At 43.4% G+C, this 19,829-nt stretch overlaps 1 protein-coding gene and 1 long non-coding RNA gene across 3 annotated transcripts in view; one reads left to right on the top strand and one right to left on the bottom strand.

The window, feature by feature from the left end:
* Window positions 1-3,689, bottom strand: part of SLC23A2 (solute carrier family 23 member 2) — a 137,557-nt gene extending 133,868 nt beyond the window's left edge. For both annotated transcript variants that reach the window (XM_040247906.1, XM_040247909.1), the window contains exon 1: window positions 3,612-3,689. The gene's annotated coding sequence lies outside the window, so the exon portion shown is untranslated. The remainder of the gene's footprint in view (window positions 1-3,611) is intronic.
* Window positions 3,690-3,817: 128 nt separating this feature from the next.
* LOC120868937 lies at window positions 3,818-17,597 on the top strand. Its single transcript, XR_005722346.1, has 2 exons — window positions 3,818-4,098; window positions 17,157-17,597. It is a non-coding gene; the product is annotated as an uncharacterized LOC120868937 (long non-coding RNA).
* The last annotated feature ends 2,232 nt before the right edge of the window (window positions 17,598-19,829 follow it).

The raw sequence follows: 19,829 nt of genomic DNA, 5'->3' as shown, positions 1-19,829 counted from the left end.
TGGTAGCTCAGAGGTAAAGAATCCACCTGCCAATGGAGGAGAATAGGGTTTAACCCCTACATCAGGAAGATGCTCTGGAGAAGGAAAAGGCCTCTCCAATATTCTTGCCTGGGAAGTCCCATGGACAGAGGAGCCTAGCAGGCTCGCAAAAGAGTCGGACATGACTTAGCAACTAAAACAACCACCACCTGTGGCAAGCAGAGCAAGCTTCAACTCAGTAACTGAATCCCCCACCAAACACTCACCCCACCCTTTACTACTGCATTTGGTCACACCAGGTTGGCATGGCTACTTAACATGCCATGGAATGTGTGGTTCCTGGGGCAGCCACTTTCCTTCTAGGTGCTTGGGCCAGAACTGTGCTCTTGCCCTCAACTCCCTCTCTCATTCCCCACATATGGTCCCTCAGCAATCTCCTCATTCCTACCTCACAATATGACTACTTCTTACCACCACCACCCTCCACTCAATCACCATCTTCAGCCCTGTACTAGCTAGCTCCCCTGCAGACCTACCCTGCTCACCCAGACTTCAGTCTATTCTCAGACATCAACAAATCAGCATGTCTCTATCCCCTCTCTGTTCAAAACTCCCCAATGGCTCCCACCACCAACCCCGCTTTCAAAGTAAAATCTACAGGCCTTCCTCCTAGGTGCCTGTGGCCTACCATGACTCAACTCCCATAGTCTTTCTGACCTCAAAATCATCTCTCTTCCTCCTGCCTCAGGGCCTTTGAATCTGCAGTTTTCTACACCGGGAATGCTCTTATCCCAGACATCCACATGACTTGCTTCCTACCATCTCCACTCAAAGATGACTCAGCTTCCTGTTCTACCTTTCCTAAAATTTCAGCTCCCACCCAACACTTACTACCCCCAATCCTGCCAGATTCTTCTTCAGAGCACAAAGTCTCATTGTCTGCCTCCACGCTAGAGTGTGAACTATGTGTGTGGAGGAAATCCCCATACAGCATCTGGAGCACCAAAAGCATTACCTGGCACATGGTCTGCAGTTAATACATGCAGTAAATGTGGGGAGGACTGTGAAAAGCCTAAGCTGCAAGCAGATCTCAAATCCTGGAGAGCCAACAGTCTAGAACTGGTTACAAAACAACAGGCCAGAAACAGCAAAGTCAAGGAGAAAATAAAGAGAGTGCCATAAGGAGCACAAAAGACCAGTAAACCCCATGGTGGTAGCTCATAGCCTAACCTGAAGCAGGAATTCTCCCCCAGCAAAAGAATGAAAGAAAGTCCAGAGTCAGGCCCTCTGAGGGAAGAATAACTGGAAGAAAAGCAGGGAGTGAAAATGAATAAATAAGGTTACCTAGCATTGGGAACAGGCTAGTGTGTAGGGATTTCTTTAGGCAAGACCTGGAAACAGGTCAGGGAAGGATTGCAAAATGTTTAAATTAAAATAACCTAAGAGTATTAAATAAAAATAAATCAGCTTTTTAAAAGCTTCCATTTACAAGTACAAGCTCTATATAACTGCAAATTATGACTGCTTACTTCTAATTCCCTTAATCATAATGGGAAAATTCCTTAAAGCCATCAGTAATACAAGAAATGAGTCCCCAAACGGATCCCAGGTTTTTCTATAGAGACACTGAAGAGGGTGGCAATAATCAACTCAGAATTTCCAATATACCAGGTTTCAGTCAATGATATTTAGATTAACAGCATCAGTCACCAAATTAGCTGAGGTACACCTAACTCATTCCTGCAATACTATGAGCCTTTGCTACACAAAAGAGACAGGCAGTGTGGTCTGAAACCTAGTCAATATTCTAGACAGGTACTTTCATAAGCATTTTTGAAATATCCTAACAGACATTAAAATTCAACTTAATTAGAACTTCCCTGATGGTCCATTGGCTAAGACTCCAAGCTCCCAATGCACGGGAAAGTGGGGCTAGGGTTCCACCCTGGGGCAGAAAACTATATCCCTGTGCAGAACCTAAGTCCCAGAACAGCTAAATAAAGAAATAATTTTTTAAAATAAAGATTAAAAAAAAAACCTCGACTTAAGTAACTTGCCACAGTCAGAAAATACAACTGCCACACAACCATTTGAGGCATGGGGGTGGAGAACTAACACAACAAGGTATTAAAGTAAAAGGAAAAAAATTCACTCCCTACTCCAAGCAAAGAAGTGAAATGCCCTGGGATTCAAAGAAAGAATCTGGTCACCATTTCAGCAAAGGAAATAGTCTAGAAAGCAGATAGCTCATGTTCAGGCTGTCAGGTAAAACAGGTAGTCAGCTGGACACACCTACTCACCCCCTTTTAACTAAAATGTGTGCCATGAGGGCTTACTCTGTGCACACTCACTGCTGGGCTTTCAAAAGACAAGTGCCCAGAAAGCTATTAAATTCTGGATGAGTGCAGAGAATTCAGAATTCTGAGCTGAAAGGCTCTTTTTATAAATCTCATAAGACTCACCTTCAGGGGTTAAATGCGCAAAGTCATATGTAAAGGTGAAAAGGCAGGTACAGACAACTGGAAGAGCGATGTCTCAGTCCAACAGCATCCAAATGCAAAAAATATAAAAATTAAAATGCCTCTAGCCTCTGGCTTCAAAGAGGAAGAAACTGGGTAAGGAAGGTCACATGGCAATTAATGACAGCTCATAATGACTGTCTCAGGACTCCCAGCCATGTCCTCACCCTGACCAGCCTTCTCTGAACATAGACGTCCAAATATTAGCAAGGTTAGCATCTTCCATCTCCTCTGTTACAGCACTGCAAGACTAAAAGTAGCAGCGACTCCTAATGCCTCAGACCCAGAAATCCCGTACCGGTGACTCGCTCCCACCTGCAGTTGCCCTCATTTACCCTTTGCACTGACAATCAAGAATTTAAAGTCATGCTTAAAACCCCCAGCCTGCAGGCCGAATTCCTGTCAGCTACCCATCAAAGGGACATCTAGAGTCAAAAGAAGGAGAATATTCTGCGCCCATAAACTAGTCACACTCGAAAATGTCAATTTCTTTTTCCAAGAAGGTGGCAACAGGGGGACCCCAACCCCCGAGAGTCTTGTCAGAGAGAAAGACCCTGGGGACCGGGCAGGAGCTGCTAAAATTACTTGGCGCAGCCACTGTATTAGAGAAAGAAAGCAAAAATATAAAGGGCAACCCACCCCCACCCCACTCTGCCGTCCCTCTTGATGGCCCTGCATTCCTGGGGGCACAGAGATGCCCGGGCGCACCGCCTGCGGAGGGCCGACCGGAGAGCGATCGCAGGCTGCGCGGGCCGAGGGCCGGGGAGGAGGCGGCAAGGACTGGGTCCCGGGGAGACCCCACTAGCCTGCCCGCCGCGCGGCCTGAGGGCCCGAGCGCCCCGCGGCTCCGGCCACGAGCAGGGGTGAGCGCTCAGGGGCCCGGCGGGGGCTGGGGGTCGCCAGGCATCCCTGGGTCCCGCGGCCAGGATGACCTGCCGGTGCGGGGACCCGGCAGATGGGCCAGGGTGTGGGGGCGCAGGCCGCGCCGCGGGGCCGCTGACAGCGCGCGGGGGCCGTGCCTGGTTGGCCTCGTGGGCGCCGCAGGCTCCTCGCTGCCGGGCCTGGCAACTGCGGCCCGCGGCCAGGTAGGGGGCGCGGCGGCCGGGCTCTCACCTGGCTGCAGCTCGCCGGGCTCCCGTCCTGCCGGCTGCGCCTCCGCAGCGCCTCAGCTCCGCAGTACCAGCCGTTGCCTCTGGCTCCCGCGACTGCCGCCTGCAAAATGGCGCCGCGGAGGGGCGGGCCGGGGGCGGGGAGCCGTGGAGCCGCCCGCCCCCGCGCGGACCTGGACCCACCTCTCTCTCCGCGCCCGACCCCCGCCCTCTAGTCTCCCCCGAGGGAGGGGCTCCCCGGCCGTCCGCAAAGCTAAGCCGGCCGTCAGGCCCCCCATGTGCCCTCCCCTAGTCGTCCTCTCTGCCCCGCCACTCTCCTTTTATTTCCCACCGCCCCTCGCGTGGGAAGCGCGCCCCTTCTCGCGCCTTCCAGTCTCACCGCTCTTGCGGACCCACTTGGACTGTAGGGCGCTTGCCTGGAGTCTCGTCCTCCTCGTATCCCCTCTTTACCCAGCCTGACACCGAGCGAGCTCTGTCGTCTCTCAGTGAAGGTAATAAAGCAATCTGCGGCGCCTTGGGCTCAGTGGATTGGATGTCTTAAGGCACTTTCACTGTTTCTCCAGTTAGGCTGTCAGGGTTTTTATTTGTTGTTGTTTTTTTTTTTTTTTTTTTTTTTTAACTTACTGGGGAAGAGGTCCTCATTACATTGTGCAGACCGAGGCTTCTCAGGCTCCCCTGAGGGTCGTGTTTAGTTGCGGATTCTGATTCAGTGCGTTGGGGTGCAGTCCGAGGGTCTACATTTCTAAAAAAAAAACCCAGGCGATGTCGCGGGATAAGAGTGGCTTAGCGGAAAGGCCGCAAATAAATCCGTGGCCGTCAGTCTGTACGCACGGCAGCCTCACCTTGACCACCTCAAGATGGCTGGGTCCCACCCCTAGGGCTTCTGAGACCAGAGGTGTGGAGTGAGGCTCCAGATTTTGTGTTTCTGACAAGTTCCTGGTGGTGATCATGCTGTTCTCTGGGGTTCACACTTTGCGAGCCACTGCTGAAGACTATCTGAACTCAAGCCCAAACAAACAAAAACCTAATAATCAATACTCTCATAGCACCTTCCATCTTGAAGTTTGTCTAGTTGTTGTTACAACTGAGTAATAACTGATTAGTGCCCCCAAACAACTCTAGAGAGCTAAAGAACAGTGGACGGTGTCTGACCTTACATTAGGAGAAGGTTTTATCATCGAATTTCTGCCTGTTTCACACAGTTTGGGGGCCTCGGTGTTACGGATATCACAGATGTCAATGATGGAGAGTACTGACCAGCAACTGTGGGAATTTCATAAAATAGATGTGGTCTGAGCCTTTGAGAATCAATATGTCATCCTATTTACTTCTCTAATAACTTGTGTTTTTAAAATAAAAGAGTTGGCTTGTAAAATTCAGTACACCCTGGAAGGCCAGGTGTTTTGATCCACACTGAAGATGGAGAAAATAAGAGACAAAAATTCTGTGACCAGTACCTGCCTGTCCGTTTTAACATCTACACCATCCTCCTATACCAGAGAAAGCCTTTTCCAGCCAACCTGTTTTGTGGGGGCTGTGGAACATGGACAGGAGGTACTACTGTTTTGTTCAGCCAGGGATGAGAGATCTCTAATAGAAGGGGAGCTAACTATCGCATCATCAGTATCTTCCTCTCCTTCCCTAGACAGTTACAGGTTTTTTTCTGTTCTGAAAAACTTCCGCTATCCTGGCCTCTCCCACCCTCCTACCTTTCTCCCTTCCCTGTCCTTCTCACTCCTCAGGGACTGTCACTCTTTGCTTTCTCTAATGACAAAGTTACCAGTGTTGTTCTAGTTGCCTACGGACCTTTTCTTCTTGATGCCTCTGTAACATTCCATTCATTTCTCCCTCCTCCTCAAAACTCTTTTCTAGCAACAATACCACTGGGTCTTACATATCATTCTACACCCATGCCCTCTCAATGAATTATTCATGCTCACCTCTAGAAATGTTAGTTTTCCTTAATATCTCCTTTCTCTCCATCTTTTCCCCTGCCCTGTCCTTCTCTGAAAGTCAGCCATCTCCTTATGATTCCCAAATCTCTCTCCAGACCAGACAGACATCTTCCTGAACTTCTAGGCACACATTTCTAATTGTCTTCCAGATAACCTCTCCTGGATACTATCTAGGAATTTTAAATATGGCATCGCCACAAAATTTTTATTGATGAAATTCAAAATATAATAATCATCGATATAATATTTTTGTAATGCAGGGCACTAATGAGAATAGAATTGGCAGTGGAGGGGGAGATTTTGCTTAATTGGGATCCAGTTAATTAGTTGGAGTCCTACTCCAACTAATTGATTGCAAATGTTCATCTGTAAAATCATTCTTAGCTGAAACCAGAACAGCCCATGCATTGTAGTTTGCTGACCCCTGAGAAAGTGCTTGGAGAGGAGGGCAGAAGCTTCTTCCCTACATCTCTTGGTGTCAGGGGAACTGACGCTTACTAAATCAGTCCCATACTGAGACATACCTAGGCATGGCACAGCATGGGAGGACCCAAGACCTACCTGAAATGGTATTTTTTTTTTTTTTGCATATTCAATGATGTACATTGCATCATTTTTTAAAATGAAAGAAAGAATAAAAGGGAAAGAAAGACCCAATGTCCATTAACTGGGGAGTGGCTGAATAAACTGTGGTATAGCATTGTATGGAGTATCATGTAGCCCTCTCCCCAGTCCCACCCCCTTACTTACCTTTTTTTTAATTGAGATATAATTCACATACTATAATATTCACCTTTTTAAAGTATATAATTCAATAGTTTTAATTTGTTCACAAAGCTGTACAACCATCACCACTATCTAATTTTAGAACATTTCCATCATCCCCAAAATGAAACATCATACCTATTAGCAGTCATTTACCCTTCCTTGCCTCCCACCAGCCCCTGGCAACCACTAATCTACACTCTATGTATTTGCCTAATCTGGATATTTAATATAAATAGAATGATATGACATGTTATCTTTTGTGACTGGTATCTTTCACTTAACAGAATGTTTTCAGGGTTAAAACATATTGTAGCATGTCAGTATGTCATTCCTTTTTTTATTGTGGTAAAATATACACAACATAAAATTTACCATTTTAGTCATTTTTAAATGTAGAATTAAGTAGCATTAAGTGCACTTATACTGTTTTGTAATCATCACCACTATCCAACTCCAGAACTTTTTTATCATCCCATACTGAAATTGTGTACCCATTAAACAATAACTTCCCATGCCCCCAGGTAACTACTATTCTATTTACTGTCTCTGAATTTTCCTGTTCTAGGTACATCATCTAAGAGGATTCATACAATATTTGTCCTTTTGTATATGACTTGTTTCACTTAGCCTAAGTGAACAATAATCCTGGTTGTAGCACATATCAGAATTCCATTCTTTTTAAAAAAATATTTATTTATTTATTTGGCTGGACTGGGTTAAAGTTCAGCAGCCAAACTCTTACTTGCAGCATGCGGAATCTAGTTCCCTAACTAGGCATCAGACCCAGGCCTTCTGCATTGGGAGCACAGAATCTTAGCCACTGGACCACTAGGGAAGTTCTCATTCTTTTTTAAGGTCAGAATATATTCTATGTATAGATATACCATAGATGACATCTTCACCACCAGGCTGACACCAAGAGAGACAGCTATGGGTAGCAGTGTCCTCAAGGTGCAAGCCGGGACTGGGAGTACCGGTGAGAAATCTGCCAGAGAAGTCAATGTACAAAGGTAAGAATGTGAGGTTTCTTCATCAGGAGGGCTGGGCTTGGCAGAGATGTCCAGGTGGTGAGTGAGCAGGAAAAAGCTGGCCTGAGGCTTGGAGAGACTTGTGCTTTGTATTTGATCACTGTAGAAAATGACTCAGTCCCTCTCTGAGAGCTGGGACCTCTATTCCCCAAAAAGGGACAAAAATTTAGACATCATTGTATCATTTTCCAGCTATCAGATTGGCAAAGATTAATAACAAGGTTGGTTATGGCAAAGGGAATTTGTGGAAGTCTAAATTGGTCTACCCTTTCCGGAATAGAATTTAGTATTATCTGTCTTTTTTTTTTTTTTTAATCTGTGTATTTAAATGCACATATATCTTAAAATATCTGTTTAAATGTATGTGCTCTTAACCCAGAAGACAAGTTCTGGGAATGACACAAACATACACTGGTGGGCACGAGGATTTATGGACAAGGATGCTCAAGAAGACACGTCCTCTGCCCCTTCAACCTCCTCCATGTCCCCCTTTGCTCAACAGTCCCTCTTGGCCTCAGGCCGCTCCCATTCCCAACCCCATTAACCTCAAATTCCCTATCTGTTCATACCCACTACTACTTGTTTCCTACTTCCAAAAGATCTTTTCCCCATGAGCCATGTATTCCCTCGGCCCTGCTTCTGTTTATCCACAATCCCACCTACCCTTGGGAGGCCCTTCCGCCAGTCTCTGGCCTAAAGAGCCCTCTGAGACCTCCCTCCTTCAGGTGTTCTCCTCTGCATTTCAGTATTGCCCCCTCCTTTCTAGAAACCCACTTCCTCCCCAGCTGGTGCACCTCTCTCCCCTTCTCAGCTCAGCTTCTGGAGAGAGCCACTTCCAGTCCCTGTGTCCTCATTCTGACATCTCTCCTGTCTTCACCCCCTGGCAATCAGGTTCCATCCCTCTTTTCCTCTGAAACCACCCAAGTTAATTACCCATTTCCTCCAAACTGCACAATCCAGGAGATCTTTTCTATATACATCTTACTAGAACTTTCTGGAGATATTTGGCATAGCTGGTGCTACATTCCCCCAGGAAAAGCTCTCATTCCTTGGCTTTGTGGCTGCATTTCAGGCTTGTTCTTATACATCTCTGACCATCTTTTTTTTTCCTGCTTCTTCTCAGACTCATTTTCCTCCTGCCTGCTTCAAACACTGGGGTTAGAGAGAGTGTGGTTGTGTCTGTTTTCCCTCAGAAGCCCTTCAGGGGCTTTGCTGTTCCTTCTGCTTGGACTCTTTCCTCTGGATCATTCTTGTTCATCCTTTAAGTCTCATCTTGGCCTCTTGTAGAAACCTTTCTTGAGCCCCTCAGCTGGTATACGTGTACCCTGGAGTAATTCCTAGTATTTAGAATGGAATTATATTGAAATGATTTGTTTTTCTGTCTCACTCCGCTGCCTCACTAACTGTCAGCTCCTCTAGGACAGAAGTCTTAATCTATGTAACTCTGCACATGGCTAATATAGTGCCTGGACAACAGTGGGTGCTCAGCAAGAACATAGTGATCTCAGCTGCTGGACTGAACCAATGGGTCCTGATCACTGATGGAGGGCAAGGTGTGAAGAGAGAGGCATACTCAGGATTAACTCCTAGGTTCCTGGGGAATTGGAAGCTAAGAGAGAAACGAAAATTAGAGGCAAAACACAAAAAGCCTCAAATGTTGGGTAAAAAGAAATTATAGAATTTTATTCTGTAAAGGAGTCATTTGAACCTAGATCCTCAGAGAGACACTTAGTCTTTGGGGGAAAAAATGGAAAAAGAATAAAAATCCATCAGTAATTATCTAAAGTAGGAAAAAAGCAAAACTAATTCTAGCTTTGGAATTTAGGATGCTGTCACCCTGTGGGGGGATAGTGATTAAGGAGAAGCCCATGGGGTCTTCTGAAGAGCTGGTCATGTTCTTTGCTTTGATGTGGGTGCTAGGCATGCAAGCATATTCACTTTGTGAGATTTCATTAAGCTACACACTTGTGACATGTGCATTTGGTGGCGCTAGTGGTAAAGAACCCGCCTGCCAGTGCCGGAGACTTAAGAGATGCTGGTTCAATCCCTACTTGGGGAAGATCTCCTAGAGAAAGAAAGGCAACCCACTCCAGTATGCTTACCTGGAGAATCCCATGAACAGAGCAGCCCGTAGGGTCGCAAAGAGTCAGACACAACTGAAGCAACTTAGGACACACACAGCATACTATGAAAAGTCTTTAGTAAGTAAATGCAACAACTAGGCTTAGAAAAAAGTCCATTTAATGGATTTATATCCAATAAATCAGGTATTCCCCATTTTAAATAACATGGTCCATCTCTAGAAGAAAGTGGCAATGAAGCCCCAATCTAGAATGGGTTCTGGGGCAGAAGTTCAGGCCAAGGAAAGTGAACTGATCCAAGTTGTGGTTTCCAGGAATGGATACTTTAGGAAACAGTGATGTGCATATATATACTACAGGATGTGAAGGTTTAATTTTGAATATATACTTTAGTCTTCGGATAATTGTGACATGAAATTCTTGTAGCCTTAGAGAAAAGGCACAGGGTACCTGCCCCATCTCTGCCTTGCTGAATGACCTTGGGGAAACCATTTAACCAGGCTATGTGTAGGTGTCCCATTATGCAAACTTAAGATAATTCTGTCTACTCTGTCTACCACCTAGTGAGTATATGGATTAAATGATATAATTACTGTGAACATATTTTCTACAAATGTTTTTCATAGCCCTTTACAAATAAAAATTACATAGTAGTATAAGAGGCCTAATCTAGCTGTAAAACTGAGCCCACAGTTGGTTTTGAGCCATAAAAATGAGCCATACCACACATTCATTCTTTCCCTAGACTATGTTTACATTCTATCTATAATGAATTTCATTCTCTTTGTTTTTGATAAGACCTCCAGTTATCTAAGGTCACTTGGAATTTAGGTCTTTTGTGCCCAGATTGTTGACTGCTCCACTTACTCATCTAAGTTAGTATAACCACGTCATTGGACACATGTTACCTGGCAGGCACTGGGCATCATTGACAAAACTCACCTCACCTGCTGCAGTGAGCCTACATACTGGTAAGTATGGGAGGTCAGGAGAGAAGTAATTATATACCCAGTGTCTAGCTGGGCTCCTGGTACCCAGTGGACTTGTGTTCTAAGTCATGAAATGGTAACCAGTAAGTAAGTAAAATTTGTGTCTCTGATAAATGCTAAAAAGGGACAATAAAAGGGGCTGACTATAATCCAGGTTGGGGCGCCATCTTCGGTAAAGTGGTAAAGAAGGCCTAAAGGGACATTATGGCTGTGACTCAAAGTCAATTATACTCAGTTGGGAAAGATGATTCCAGAAAGAGGAATAGCAAGTATAAATGTCCTGAGGCAGGAAAAAGCATGTCATGTTTGATAAATTGAAAAGCAGTTGATGTGATTGGGACACAGAAGGTAGGACGGAGAATGTGATGAAATGAGATTGGGGAAGAGGTCAAGAGAGGCCCAGATGGAACAGGGTTTCTAAGTATGATAAGAAGTCATTAGAGGGTATGAGCAGGGAAATAATATGATCTCATTTCTGTTTTAAGATGATCACACTGTTGCTATGTCGTTTGGGATGCATTAAAAGCAAAGCAAACAGAACAGGGAGGAATTGTAGTAGCTCAGATGGAAGACAGTGGCTTGACCTGAAGTGAGAGCAGTAAAAATGAACATAAGGAGGCAAATTCAAAATATCCTTGGAAGATAAAATGATGGGGATTGCTACCAGGCTGTATATGGAGCTCAAAGGAAAGGGAGGTATCAAGGAAGGCTTTTGGGTTTGGAGCTTAGGCAGTCAGATAGGTGAGGAACTACTTCATAGACAGGATGAATGGAGGAGCTTTGGAAAAGTCTTCTATCTGTGAAATCTCAAGAGGGAACAATTGGATAGCTACATCTAGATTCACTCTTATGGGCTCAGGGAGGAGGGTTGGGCTGGAGTTACACACCTGGGAGTCATCAGGTCTGTGTAATATTTAAAACCAATGAATCCAATAGGATCATCTAGGAGAGTATACAGATGGAGAGGAGTGAAGTCCCAGAGATGAGCCCAGAGAGTCTTCACCAGCACAGGAGACTGTGTAATACCCAATGTTGGTGAAGACATGAGGAAATTAAAACCCTCCCACACTCTTGACAGGAGTTAAATCAGTACAACCTTTCTGGAAACCTTGGCAAGGTATATTTTAAATCTTTAAAAAATGCTTACACTTTAATCTTACAAGTCTAGAAGTTTCAGTTCAGTTCAGTTCAGTCGCTCAGTCGTGTCCGACTCTTTGCTACCCCATGAACCACAGCATGCCAGCCCTCCCTGTCCATCACCAACTCCTGGACTTTACCAAAACTCATGTCCATTGAGTCAGTGATGCCATCCAACCATCTCATCCTCTGTCATCCCCTTCTTCTCCTGCCCTCAATCTTTCCCAGCATCAGGGTCTTTTCCAGTGAGTCAGTTCTTCGCATCAGGTGGCTAAAGTATTGAGAGTTTCAACTTCAACATCAGTCCTTCCAATGAACACCCAGGACTGATCTCCTTTAGGATGAACTAGTTGGATCTCCTTGCAGTCCAAGGGACTCTCAAGAGTCTTCTCCAACACCACAGTTCAAAAACATCAATTCTTTGGTGCTCAGCTTTCTTTATAGTCCAACTCTCACATCCATACATGACTACTGGGAAAACCATAGGCTTGACTAGACAGACCTTTGTTGCAAAGTAATGTTTCTGCTTTTTAATATGCTGTCTAGGTTGGTCATAACTTTCCTTCCAAGGAATAAGTGTCTTTTAATTTCATGGCTGCAATCACCATCTGCAGTGATTTTGGAGCCCCCCCCAAAAAAGTCAGCCACTGTTTCGCCATCTATTTGCCATGAAGTGATAGGACCGGATGCCATGATCTTAGTTTTCTGAATGTTGAGCTTTAAGCCAACTTTTTCACTCTCCTCTTTCACTTTCATCAAGAGGCTCTTTAGTTCCTTTCTGCTTTCTGCCATAAGAGTGGTGTCATATGCATATCTGAGGTTATTGATATTTCTCCCGGCAATCTTGACTCCAGCTTGTGCATTTTCCCAGCCCAGCATTTCTCATGATGTACTCTGCATATAAATTAAATAGGCAGGGTGACAATATACACCCTTGAAGTACTCCTTTTCCTATTTGGAACCAGTCTGTTTTTCTGTGTCCAGTTCTAACTGTTGCTTCCTGACCTGCATACAGGTTTCTCAAGAGGCAGGTCAGGTGGTCTGGTATTCCCATCTCTTTCAGAATTTTCCACAGTTTATTGTGATCCACACAGTCAAAGGTTTTTGGCATAGTCAATAAAGGAGAAATAGATGTTTTTCTGGAACTCTCTTGCTTTTTCTATGACACAACAGATGTTGGCAATTTGACCTCTGGTTCCTCTGCCCTTTCTAAAACCAGCTTGAACATCTGAAAGTTCATGGTTCACATATTGCTGAAGCCTGGCTTGGAGAATTTTGAGCATGACTTTACTAGCATATGAGATGAGTGCAGTTGTACAGTAGTTTGAGCATTCTTTGGCATTGCCTTTCTTTGGGATTGGAATGAAAACTGACACTTTCCAGTCCTGTGGCCACTGCTGAGTTTTCCAAATTTGCTGACATATTGAGTGCAGCACTTTCACAGCATCATCTTTTAGGATTTGAAATAGCTCAACTGGAATTCTATCTCCTCCACTAGCTTTGTTGGTAGTGATGCTTCCTAAGGCCCACTTGACTTCACATTCCAGGATGTCTGGCTCTAGTTGAGTGATCACACCATCATGATTATCTGGGTCATGAAGATCTTTTTTGTACAGTTCTTCTGTGTATTCTTGCCACCTCTTCTTAATATCTTCTGCTTCTGTTAGGTCCCTACCATTTCTGTCCTTTATTGAGCCTATCTTTGCATGAAATGCTCCCTTCGTATCTCTGATTTTCTTGAAGAGATCTCTAGTCTTTCCCATTCTATTGTTTTCCTCTACATCTTTGCATTCCAGGCATAGGAACCTGAAATGTAGGTCCATGAATCAAGGAAAATTGGAAGTGGCCAAACAGGAGATGGCAAGAGTGAACATCGACATTCTAGGAATCAGCGAACTAAGATGGACTGGAATGGGTGAATTTAACTCAGATGACCATTATATCTACTACTGTGGGCAGGAATCCCTTAGAAGAAATGGAGTAGTCATCAGAGTCTGAAGAGTCTGAAATGCCGTACTTGGATGCAATCTGAAAAACGACAAAGTGATCTCTCTTCATTTCCAAGGCAAACCATTCAATATCACAGTAATCCAAGTCTATGCCCCAACCAGTAATGCTGAAGAAGCTGAAGTTGAACAGTTCTATGAAGACCTACAAGACTTTTTAGAACTAACACCCAAAAAATATGTCCTTTTCTTTATAGGGGACTGGAATGCAAAAGTAGGAAGTCAAGAAACACCTGGAGTAACAGGCAAATTTGGCCTTGGAGTACAGAATGAAGCAAGGCAAAAGCTAATAGAGTTTTGCCAAGAGAACACACTGGTCATAGCAAATACCCTCTTCCAACAACACAAGAGAAGACTCTACACATGGACATCACCAGATGGTCGACACCGAAATCAGACTGATTATATTTTTTGCAGCCAAAGATGGAGAAGCTGTATACAGTCAGCAAAAACAAGACTGGGAGCTGACTGTGGCTCAGATCATGAACTCCTTATTGCCAAATTCAGACTTAAATTGAAGAAAGTGGGGAAAACCACTAGACCATTCAGCTATGACCTATTGAAGTTTATCCTATGGAAATAATTATGAATGTATGCAAAGTTTATGGACATGGATGTCTATTGTAGCATAATTTGTAATAATAGAAAATGGGAAATCTAAACATCTCATAAGAGAGATTTTTAAGTTTTTTCTTTTTCTTTTTGGCCTGAGCTGCACAGCATGCGGGATCTTAGTTCTCTGTCCGAGGATCAAACCCAAGGCCCCTGCAGTGGAGTGGTGGAGTCCTAACCACTGGGCCACCATGGAATTCCCAAGAGGAATTACTAAATACATTTCAACACAAGTGTTATGCAACTATTTTGTTTGACGATGTAGAAAAATATCAAATGATTGGAAACAGTGTTCATGAAACATAAATCAAAAGCAGTCTGAAGTGCATATAAATTAAATTACCTTTGGCTGGAAATAACAAAGAATGCTGAATCTTATTTATGCGTAAGGAATAAAGAATGTAAGGGCATAAGGAAAATGTATTTTCTCTTCTAACAAAAGCCCAGAGGTAAGGATGGATTTAGGATTGATTAATAGTTTCATAACGTCTTTGAGGACCCAAATTCTTTCCAGGATGTGGGGCAGGGTGTGAAAAAGGTTAGGAAACAGTGACTTAGACCAGTGGTTCTCAAAGGGTAATAGTTAAACCACCAGTTTCAATTGGGAATTTTTTTTAAAAAAACAAATCCTTGGGTTCCATCCCAGACTTTCTAACTCATAAACTCTGGAGGTAGGGCCCAGTAATCTATGTTTTAACAAACTCTCCAGGTAATTATAATGTTTGGAAATCGTTGGCTTAGACTATTCAGGATTTACTCTTGAATTGGGAATACCTGAAAAACGTGACTGTGGCACATGACTAGGGAGAGGTTGATGGACAGTCATGGTTAATACTGGGATTGGTTTTCTAGCATATTTTCCTGGACAAAGAAGGCTAGAAGCTAAAACTCCCACCCATCAGAACTTCCACCCCTCAAAATGCTCCCGTGAACCTATTAAAGAAAGCTGAATCATACGGAGGAGAGGCAGGACTCAGAAAAGACTGACTTGCTGGCGTGAATATGGCACGTGCATGTGTACTCAGTTGCTCAGACATGTCCAAGTCTGCAGTCCTGTAGACTGCAGCCCACCAGGCTCCTCTGTCCACGGGATTCTTCAGGCAAGAATACTGGAGTAGGTTGCCATTTCTTCCTCCAGGGGTTTTTTTCCAACCCAGGCACCAAAACCTGCCTCTCCTGGATCTCCTGCATTGGCAGGCAGATTCTTTATCACTGAGCCAGCTGGGAATGGTGCACAGGGGTTTGGATTCTGGAGGTGGCAGCAGTTTCCTCATCTGCAATATCCTGACTGTGGCATGGGCAGTAGGGTCGTTGACATCCCAGTTCTCAGTGCGGTTTGAGGAGTCATTCTGTGACTCCTTTTTTTTCTTTTATTGTGGAAAAAAAATAATCATCTTAACCATTTTTTAAGTTCAGCCATGTTGAGTATTTTGCGTTGTTGTACAACAAATCACTAGGACCTTTTCCTCTTGCAAAACTGAAACTACCCATTAAACATGAATTTCTCCCATTCCCTACCCTTTGGCAACCAACTTTTGACCTTGTTGCTATGCTTTTTACTACTTTAGAAACTTCATGTTAGTGATCTCATATAGTATTTGTCCTTTTGGAGCTAGCTTATTTCACTTAACATAATGACCTCAAGGTTCATTGCTGTTACAGCATGTGACAGGTTTTCCTCCTTTTTTAAGGCTGTGTGATATTGCCATTGTATGTATGTGTGGTGGTGTGCTAGTCATTCAGTCGTGTCTGACTCTTTGAAATTCCATGGACTGTAGCCTACCAGGCTCCTCTATCCATGTGATTTCCTAGGCAAGAATACTGCAGTGGGTTACCATTTCCTTCTCCAGGAGATCTTCCTGACCTAGGGATCAAACCCTGGTCTCCTATATTGCAGGAAGATTCTTTCTCTCTGAGTCATAAACACAAACAAACAATATATATCACACTATCTTGTGTTTTTTTGACCATGCCATGTGGTATGTGGGATCTTAGCTCCTTCACCAGGAATTGAACTCATGCCTCTTGCATTGGAAGCACCAAGTCTTAACCACTGGACCACTAGGTAAACCTCATTTTCTTGATCCATTTCTCTGTCAGTAGCATTAAGATTATTTCCATCTCTTGGCTATTGGAAGTAGTACTGCAATAAACATGAGTATGTAAACATCTCTTTAAGATCCTGCCTTGAATTCTTTTGAACGTATACACCCACAAGTGGTATTGCTGGATCATATGGTAATTCTATTTTTAATTTTTCTGAAGAACCTCCATACTATAATGGATTCACCATTCTGACTTTTTCTTAAAGGGCCAAGTGGTAAATATCTTAAGCTTTGTGGATTATATATGATCTCTGTCACAACCACTTAACTCTGCATTGTAGCATGAAACCAACTATAGACAATATGTAAACAAAAGAGTGTTACTGTGTTTTAATAAAACTCTATTTGTAAAAATTGGCAGTAAGTCTGTTGGCCATAGTTTACCTACCTCTAACATAGATCATGTTTCTTCAGCCCTGCCAATGATTCTGTGAACAACATACTTTCTGCTAGAGAAGATTATGTTGTCTGCTGCTAAGAATCCCAAAAAATAAAACATTAATGAGTTGGTGCTGTTAACAATAAAGAAAAAGGAAATGGCAGTTGAGTGAGCAACCAGTATAATTTCCTATAAAAGATAGTGTGTACAGTTAAAAGAGAGAGAGAAATACAAAATGAAAGAAAAAAGTGGAAGGGGATCATGATAACCGACCTCCCAAATGGCCCCCAATGATCCTTTCCTTCTATTATTCAAACACTTGTGAATGGTTTTTGGGTAGGTGAATGGTTTACACAGTAGTTCCCTCCCACAATGAACAAAGCTGACCTGTGTAATCAAAGAAGGTTGGAGAAAGAACAATGTGTGACTTATAAGGCTGTGAAAACCTTGTGTCTTTTATCTTGTTTTTTCTTGGATCCCTTGCTTTAGGGAAAGCTAGCAGTCATTCCATGAGGATACTCAAGCAGCTCTTGGGAGAGGTTCATGTGACAAGAAACTGAGGCCCCCTGTGTGAGCATGTCATCTTGGAAGAGGATTTTTCAGTCCCAGTTAGACCTTCAGCTGACCACAGACCCAGCTAATGTCTTAAAACTGCAACCTCTCAAGACCCTAAGCCTGAACCCCAGCTAGGCTGTTCCTGAATTCCTGACCACAGAAGTTATATAATAAATGTTTAGTTTTGTTTTAGGCCTCTACATCTGGGGATAATTTATTGTACAACAATAGGTAACTAACAGGAATACAGTAAGATATCAATTATCAGTAGTGATTATCCATGGGTTGGTTGGATTACAAGTGACTCAATTTCTTTGTTGTACTTGAAGTTCTGAAGTTTCTGCAATAAACATATACTAGAATCTTCATATTACCTTTCTCTCTCTAGTCGATTCTTCCCACCTGCTTTTCCACAGTACTCAGGTTAGTCTCCTGTACTATGCCATGAGTCTCTTGGCTGGCCAAGAAACCATGACGTCTCACCTAATAGTCAAATTCTTTCTTCTCTAGGTGATCCACAAGGCTAACACTGCATAGTTCATTCATAGAGGTCAAGTGCTACAAAACTAAAGACAGAAACCAGGAGAAATTCCTGAGAGCCTTGTAATAGCCAGTGTCTTCGATCAGATTTCCCAGAAGCAGACTTCAGATAAAGGTTTGTTTGCAGGTGATTTATGAAGGAAAGACTGCCAGGAGAAATTGCTAAGACAGTGGGGAAAGCAGAATGAGGAAAGCAGAAGCTAAGAGAGAAGTGATTTTAGGTAAGGTCTCAGCCTCATCCTGATCCATAGAGGAGTTCTGGAGAAGAAGCTATATCTCAATACGGGAGCTGTGTGCTCGTACCCAGTACTTGTCAGTCAAGACATAAGCTCCTGTCCTCTCTGTGCTTTTAGGCAGAACAATTCCAGTAGCCCAGTACAGATGTAGGATAGTCTTCTAAATAGATGTAGGCCATTGGAAGCAAAAGCACAGAGAAGCCGGGTGAATGACGAATGGCTGTTGTCAGTGGAACCCAGGGTGGGTTGAGCATTTGGGTGGAGCACTGAGAGCATCTACTAAGCATCCCTTATAGGCATTTGAGATGTTTCTTGTGTGGAGGATGGAGAGGTGGACAAAGAGATGGATGGAGAGAAGACTACTTAGAAGGTGATGAAAAGTCTACATGAGAAGTGATTAATTAACGCTATGGCAAAAGGGATAGATATGAAGAGCTAGACTGGAAAAACTCAATTAGCTGAGCTTGGAAGAGACTTAACCTATCTGGTCATCACCTGTGAAATGGGTCAATTTTAATAATAGTGAAAAAATAAAATTAGTGGCAGTAATGTTTGTTAAGCACTTTACTACAATCAAGATACTGATTGTTCCAAATACTTCACAATTGTTATTCTTAGTGTAACCCTCACAACCACCCCATGAAGTACACAGTTCTTGTCCCCATACGACAAAGATACTGAGGCTCAGAGAGATTAAGGTCCCATGACTAGCACCTTTCTCAAAATATTGTTGAAACAATAAAATAACAGCCATAAACAATAATTATATCATTATTTTTATTATTATTGCTGATACTAGGAGTGACAAGATTTAAAAGACAGAAGATTTGGAGAGAAAGGCTAAAGATGAAAATCATCTAAGAGTCCAATTTGGTGGATGGTTAGATGTTGACTTCACAGATGACATGGCATTATTGGGAACATGGGCATGTAAGTGGAGGGTTGAGAGGCTAGAGACAAGAGGGTGAAAAGGACTTTGTGTCTGACTCTTGTTAAGGTTTGTATGTTTGTGGGATGCCAGACTAGGAATGCCTGATGATATTTAGAAACACGAGTCAGGAGCTTGGGAGACAGCTTAGGGCTGGAGATAAAGACTTGGCTATCATCTCCATAAATCTACCCAGAGGATATTAGGGGGCCACAGAGCAGCAGGGATACCTCATCCTGGAGAGACAGAAGAAGGGAGAGTCAGCCAAGACCTGACTTGGTCTTGTGGGCCTCAAAATTTTCTGATTTTTGTTTCTGTTGAAACTATTTTCCCTGATGATTTTTTAACAGGTCTTATTTATCCATTAAAAATTTTTTTTTGGTCACACCCTCCAGCATATGGGATCTTAGTTCCCCAGTTCCCTGATCAGGGATCAAACCCATACCCTCTGCATTAGAAGACCATATCACTGGGCCCCCGGGGAAGTCCTCCCCTGAGTTTCAATATCTCCCATCAGCTCCCATTTCCATCATCACCAATCAGTTTCCAGTTTCACTGACATTTTTTCTCATTCTCACCAACCTTGGATTTCCCCATCATTTGCCACCCCTCAGCTTCGTCCAGGCTGTTTGTCAAAATCACCTATTTCTTCTTTGATTCAACAAAGGTGATATCAATAATAGCCCTAGCTTGATAATAGCTACTATTTGCTGATGCCATAAATATCTGTCGAAGACTTACTGTGGGTAGGGTACTGCACTAAGGCCCAAGTTATTGCAGCACACAGGGTAGACATGGTCTTCGATCTTTTGGAGTATACAATTAAGATGGAATCAAGGACAAGTCAACAGATACAAGGGGACCACCCCAGATCGTGACTTATGATTCAAATAGAGCAAGATG

This window comes from Oryx dammah, unplaced genomic scaffold (genome assembly GCF_014754425.2).
Source record: "Oryx dammah isolate SB20612 unplaced genomic scaffold, SCBI_Odam_1.1 HiC_scaffold_10, whole genome shotgun sequence".
Classification (NCBI taxonomy): Eukaryota; Metazoa; Chordata; class Mammalia; order Artiodactyla; family Bovidae; genus Oryx; species Oryx dammah.
The sequence above is the reverse complement of the archived record's forward strand: the minus strand, read 5'-3'. Positions and strand labels throughout refer to the sequence as shown.